This window comes from Erythrolamprus reginae, chromosome 1 (genome assembly GCF_031021105.1).
Source record: "Erythrolamprus reginae isolate rEryReg1 chromosome 1, rEryReg1.hap1, whole genome shotgun sequence".
Taxonomy (NCBI): Eukaryota; Metazoa; Chordata; class Lepidosauria; order Squamata; family Dipsadidae; genus Erythrolamprus; species Erythrolamprus reginae.
This window is the reverse complement of record NC_091950.1, coordinates 267,852,075-267,858,074: the sequence shown is the minus strand read 5'-3', so window position 1 is coordinate 267,858,074 and position 6,000 is coordinate 267,852,075.

Here is a 6,000-nt window from a genome sequence, read left to right as displayed (position 1 = left end):
CTTCCAATTCACCTCTTTTGCTTCAAACCTGCTTAACTCCACAATCCTAGTCCGATCTTGTTCTATCCAACCATGTAGAACCCAAGTTCAGTGCCAAGATATTCCCCTAGAAGTCTTCTGTGAACTCTTCCATTAAGCAACCTCATGTTAATTGCAATTAATTTCACCGATTAAAAGTTCTCAGGGGTTCTTTGAAATGAATAGGAAAAGACCAACACAGAGCAAGAGATCTATCTAGCAGATACTCCACAGCAATGAAAAATAATCTCTATTGGCAAAAATATATATGTAAGTAAGGCTAATTCCGAACGAATGCTCTATCTCGCTTATTGAATCCACATAGATCATTGCTGCAGAATTCTAACGGGAAGCTTATCCAAACAACTCATACTTCAGTTTTTCTTGAGAAAGATGGCTATCGTGGGCTCTACCCCTTCCCCACAGATGTCTCTTGAGATTTGAGTCATTAGTTTTCTTTTGTGGTGGAATTAAGTGTTCCCAGGGGTTGATGAGTTATTCTCTCCCTGCAATATTTTCAGTGATTATCATCAACAACAAACTTTAAACAGTAAGTTTCCTTTGACTGAGGTTAATAATATTATATTTTGGGAAATAATTAAGGCACATTGGGACCTTTTCAGTCCATAAATAAAGATAGTCAAAGGCAACTGAATGAAGTCTAAGCTTAATTTACAGAATGACTAAATACTAGGCCATTCTTGGTTCCCATAGGCTGTATGAACATTTTATTTTAACAAACCCTGGCTTCCTTAGCAGTACTAGCAACTATTCATTTCGATTCAGTCAGAGAAATACATGTGATGGTGCAGAGTTTCATATGTGCAGCTGATCAAATAGAAATCCCCACCCATGCTGTGATATTCATCAGTTTCCCATTACAATTGGAATGGATTTCCATCCCTCTGTGGAGATTGTAGTTGCCATGCATTAATACAAAAGTACCTCCTGAAGTCATTGGCCGATTCACCCAAAATGAAAAAGTCCAAAGAAAACTAAGAATCTGCTGTGCTTGGGATCCAAGGCCAAAATGGTACTTGAGAGACAGCAGGCCTCTCAATATCTTTGACTAGGCTTGGATGAGGCTGTTTAATCTCAGGGATAGAAGGATTGGGATTAAAGACACTCTAAAGTGGATTTCACAAAAGCAATCAATACTCCCCCAAGGGTCCATGGGACAATCCCTTTCTTCTTCTTCTTCTTCTTCTTCTTCTTCTTCTTCTTCTTCTTCTTCTTCTTCTTCTTCTTCTTCTTCTTCTTCTTCTTCCTCCTCCTCCTCTTCTTCTTCTTCTTCTTCTTCCCCCTCCTCCTCTTCTTCCTCCACTTCCTTCTCATTCCTCTTCCTCATCTTCCTCCCCTTCCTCCTCCTCCCCCTCCCACTCTTATCTAAAGTTATTTATTTTCATATAATAAATGTGAGGGGAGGTTGATGTGGTTGGGCAGTAGGAAAACAAGTAGGATGCTTGGCTGCATAGCTAGAGGTATAACAAGCAGGAAGAGGGAGATTGTGATCCCCTTATATAGAGCGCTGGTGAGACCACATTTGGAGTACTGTGTTCAGTTCTGGAGACCTCACCTACAAAAAGATATTGACAAAATTGAACGGGACCAAAGACGGGTTACAAGAATGGTGGAAGGTCTTAAGCATAAAACGTATCAGGAAAGACTTAATGAACTCAATCTGTATAGTCTGGAGGACAGAAGGAAAAGGGGGGACATGATCGAAACATTTAAATATGTTAAAGGGTTAAATAAGGTTCAGGAGGGAAGTGTTTTTAATAGGAAAGTGAACACAAGAACAAGGGGACACAATCTGAAGTTAGTTGGGGGAAAGTTCAAAAGCATCATGAGAAAATATTATTTTACTGAAAGAGTAGTAGATCCTTGGAACAAACTTCCAGCAGACATGGTTGGTAAATCCACAGTAACTAAATTTAAACATGCCTGGGATAAACATAGATCCATTGTAAGATAAAATACAGGAAATAGTATAAGGGCAGACTAGATGGACCATGAGGTTTTTTTCTGCCGTCAGTTTTCTATGTTTCTATGTTTCTAATCTGAAACTTCATGTAGGGAGTCAAGGAGCTGAAGAAGCTGTTCCAAAGCTTCAGAACCTAATCTCAGCACTTCTATACACCACAAAAACTTTCATGTCTGTAACCTTTTCATGTCTGAAACCTTTACTAGGGTGAAGCAAGGCTTCCTTGGGCAACATTTTTTGAACCAAACTATCTCACCTACTTAAGTATTTCATTTAAAGAATGTGTCTGAAATCTGGGACCTGTGACTCCCACGGGAGTAAATTTGGGAAACTTGTGGTGGCTTCAGTCAGTGCTGCTGAGGTCATCTGATCCTCATTTTCAATGTTTTGTGTGGCAGTTTCCCAGCCACTCTCACAGTTCCTTCTTCCTCCCCTATCCAGCAGCAAGGAAGGGAAGCAGGCCGAGGTTCCTACTTACTGCTGCTACGGTGCACTCCGCACACAGCTCCGGGTGCGCAAAATCTCATGAGGGCACATGTGTGTGTGTGCAATTGCTTCTGCGCATGCAGAATTCAAAATATCACATGCACATTTCCTTTCCTGAGATTTTGGATGCGCGCACACACCCGAGATGTGGAGTAGTGCGTGCAGCTCCATTTTCATTACCAAAGCTATGGTGTGGCCTGTACTGGTAGCAACCCGCTACTGAAGAGAAGGGACATAATGGGGAAAGGAAGGAGGCAGGAAGGGAGGAAAAAGAAAGAAAGAAAGAAAGAAAGAGAAAGAAAGAAAGAAAGAAAGAAAGAAAGGGAGGGAGGAGGGAGAAAGGAAGGAACCCCTATGTTCTCAGCCCAATGCATCTTCTTCAACCCACATCAACCCCCCTGCATGACTTCCTGGACCCTTAGGCACACCTTTCCTGACCCACAGTGCCCTCCCCCCATGTGGCTTTCCTGATTGACATAGCACTTCTTGCATATATCCATGCACCCTTCCCAACTCATACTGCCCCTCGTGTGCTGTTCTTGACAAGAAGGTGTCTCTCTCACACACCCAGTGGTGGGCTACTAGCCGGAATGCCTAATCGGGCTCGCCTCCATGGCTCTGAAGGTCCCATGAGTTTCAGCAAAGTTATAAAGCCCTACATGGCATCGCACCAGAATACCTCCAGGACTGTCTCCTGCCGCATGAATCCCAGTGGCCAATAAGGTCCCACAGAGTTGGCCTTCTCTGGGTCCTGTCGACTAAACAATGTCATCTGGCGGGCCCCAGTTGAAGAGCCTTCTCTGTGGCGGCCCCGGCCCTCTGGAATCAACTCCCCCCAGAGATTAGAACTGCCCCCACCCTCCTTGTCTTTCGTAAATTGCTTAAGACCCACCTATATTGCCAGGCATGGGGGAATTGAGACATCTCCCATAGGCTTATATAGTTTTGTGTATGGTATGCTCGTGTTGCATGATTTTTAAACTTTGGGTTTTTAATATGTTTTCTTTTAAACATTAGATTTGTCACATTGTACATGGTTTTATTACTGTTGTGAGCCACCCCAAGTCTGCAGAGAGAGGTGGCATACAAATCTAATAAATTATTATTATTATTATTATTATTATTATTATTATTACTATTTAATTACTATTTATTTGTTTTAATAAAAGATTTATTATGAGCCACTCTGAGTCAGAAAGGGGCAGCATACAAATCTAATAAATCATTGTTATTATTATTATTATTATTATTATTAATAATAATAATATTAATATTAATATTATGCTGCGCCTATGCAGGCAGGCAAGTTTTTTTGCTTCTGCGCATGCGGAGCCCTATTATTTATTAATTGGATTTGTATGCCGCCTCTCTCCATGGACTCAGGGTGGCTCATAACAAACATAAAATACATAATAAAACAATTTGATCCAATTAATAACAGTTAAAAGATTTTAACTGTTTAACTGTTTTGCTATTTAATTGTTTTAATAAAAGATTTATTGTGAGAGGGGCGGCATACAAATCTAATAAATCATCACCCTTATCATTTATTTATATATATATAAATAGCTAAAAAAAACATTTGACATATGTAGCCCTCCCATGCACACACCCCAAATTATTCACTGGGCATCTTTCCTAACATGTGATGCTTCCTCCAACTTGCCACAACCTCCCACAAATACCTGCACCTTCTTCCTGCACTGCACCCTGCTCATCTCATCATTTCCTCCCCCGATTGGCAGCACCCTCTTACCTGCCTGCCCTGCTGGCCTAGCAACCTCAATGGATAAGAATTGTTTTTTTTTTTAAAAAGGGACGGCCTTGAATTGTTACAGAAAGCTGGCCATCTTGCGATGAAGTGTTCAACTTTGGAGTAAAATGATTGAAACTGAAGGATGCAGTGAGATTCTGACTGAATACGCATCTGCAATCACAACCGGGCAACAGTTTGGTGTGGGCGGAGAGCCATACGCTGCCAGAAATGTCACTGGTGGAAACAACTGCATGTGATTTTCTTTCAGCAGAATCATCAAAACATCTGGGGGGGGGGGGGGTTCAGCTTGGTGCTAAAACCTGCAGCTGCAGTTTTTAAAGGCCTGATTGGGAGCCCCTGAATCAAGCATGCGAAACAGCCGTTTCTGGAGCGTACAGCTACACACTGTACAGAGGTGTGAAAACCGAAGAGACAATCTGCTCTGCCTTTGTAAGCACTTCGAAAGGAATGCAAACAATCAATCAAGATAGGGAAGACAGAATTGCTCTAGTTCAGGAATTGATATGCAGGCAAATCTTCAAACCTGGGGGTTTTGGGTGGGTGGATGGGGTCTCCTTAGCTCTATTTCATCTATTGGGACAAATGTTAACACGAGATTGCAGTGGGATTAGTGTGTAGGTGCAATTTCCCATGGTTTGGGAACTGAAAATGCAGGAGGAAGTAAGTTTATGCCTTAAAATTCTTAAAATTCTCCCACCTACCTACATCCACGTGTAACCCAGCTCAGCTCACATGGGGTGCAGCCTTACCCACTCTGTATCACAACCCTGGCTACCTCATGTGCCCCTCCCCAGAGATTCAGAATAGTCATTGACCATTATCAAGTTGCTACCTGTGCTCTGGCCTAAGTGTACAACATTGGGCTAGTGTTTCTGTACCCAAAAGGGTTTGTGTCAGATGGTAATCTGTGCATTATTTTTTTTTTAAAGGGCCTCTCAACTCAGACAACTTATTCACTTTCTCTAACAATTTGCTCTATTGTCTGACTTCACTTAGAAAACTTAATTGAATGTGAATTTAAACACTGCTGCTGCAATATAATATTGCTGTTCCAGCCTCTTTAATGGAGCAAAGATGTTATCACGTTCCTGCTCGTATTCTTTGTAATAGATTTCACTGTTAACTTGTATTGGATTAACAGTCAATTGCAATAGTTCTTCAATTGTTTTTAGAAATGCTATTTCCAGAACCTTATCAACAAATGCTTCACTTATGGAATTATATACTCTCAAAATAAAATAAAATAAAATCCGTAAGGGAGCAGCAGAAATATTGCCCTCTTCTTCCATGTGTTTAGTGATGTTGAGTTTGAAGGTTTAAATATATTAATGTCCTGAACATTTTAAGATAGTAAATCTTGAATTGTTCAGGACATTAATATCTTTACATTGCCCAGTATACTGAAGTTATTTCCAATTCCGAAGTTTAGACAATTAAAGTTACTTAGAATTCTAAGTTTCTCTTGCACAAAGAAGTAATTCCATGTAATTTTATAGTCTATACTTAAGGGTCTACCAAAGTTATTAATACACATGACAAGAGCTTGAAAAACTTTACTTGACATCCCTTGAATTACTCTTCTGAATACAGGTATGGTTTACCTTAGCAGTTATTGCCTTCATTTTGGTGCTTTCCAGCCACAGTCTTAATTTAGACAATTTACAACCTTAAAATTATATGTTTTCTTGAAAATCAAACACAGGACTGGTTCATACTCATATACAACATTTGATGT